The sequence below is a fragment of the Mastomys coucha genome, chromosome X, assembly GCF_008632895.1.
Source record: "Mastomys coucha isolate ucsf_1 chromosome X, UCSF_Mcou_1, whole genome shotgun sequence".
NCBI classification, from domain to species: Eukaryota; Metazoa; Chordata; class Mammalia; order Rodentia; family Muridae; genus Mastomys; species Mastomys coucha.
In genome coordinates this window covers 98,535,676-98,536,475 of record NC_045030.1, presented here as the reverse complement: position 1 = coordinate 98,536,475, position 800 = coordinate 98,535,676, and the positions used below count along the sequence as shown (strand labels likewise).

The window sequence follows — 800 nt, the reverse complement described above, 5'->3', positions numbered from 1 at the left end:
AAAAAAAAAAAAAAAGGACCTGAGGTTGGGAAAAGAATCTACTTGGGGGCATATGGGGAAGTTGGGATAAGAAATGGGAGTAGATATGATCATGTTCCATTGTATATATAAATAATAATATCAAAAATAAATGAAATATAATAACTAATATGAAAGATATGTTTATGAGCAAAAGAATGAACATCATTATATTATTTCTGTCAATAAATGTAGATACTTGATCAAAGTAAAGTAAAAATCAAATATGTCTTTGTTCTTCTGACATATGACTAATGCCTAAACTTTAGGTAACTTCATTTTAAAATCACAGATACAAGTTGCCTAAAGCAAGTCTAAGAGAGGTAGATAGAATTAATATCCATGTCCACTGTTTCACTCACAAATACATTCTATATATGTATACATACATATTACATAAACCTTGTCAGTACTTCTGAGTAAGAGTTTTAAAATGACAGATTTTTGTTCTGGGGAAATGATTTAGTTGAGAAAAGGTGCTTGTTGCCAAGTCTGAAGTCCTGAGTTTGATTTACAGGACTCACATCGTGGAAAGAGAAAATTGAAACATTCAAGTAGTCTTCTGACATCCACAAGTGCACCTTGGAATAAACAGGCCCACATACATATATCATGAATGCAAGCACACATTATGCACACATACAAATAAATAAGCAAGTAGACATATTATAAATATTTTAAAAATCCAATGTTTTTCTCCTGAAGTCTCCCATCCTACAGACTACAATGAGTATACCAATTTGAATAACAATATTCATTTTGCTATCATAAGTGTATATGTC

General features: G+C 30.6%; 1 protein-coding gene across 1 annotated transcript in view; it reads right to left on the bottom strand.

Annotated features, from left to right (window-relative positions):
- Positions 1 to 800, bottom strand: part of Ar (androgen receptor) — a 188,992-nt gene that overhangs the window by 153,724 nt on the left and 34,468 nt on the right. The window lies entirely within an intron of this gene.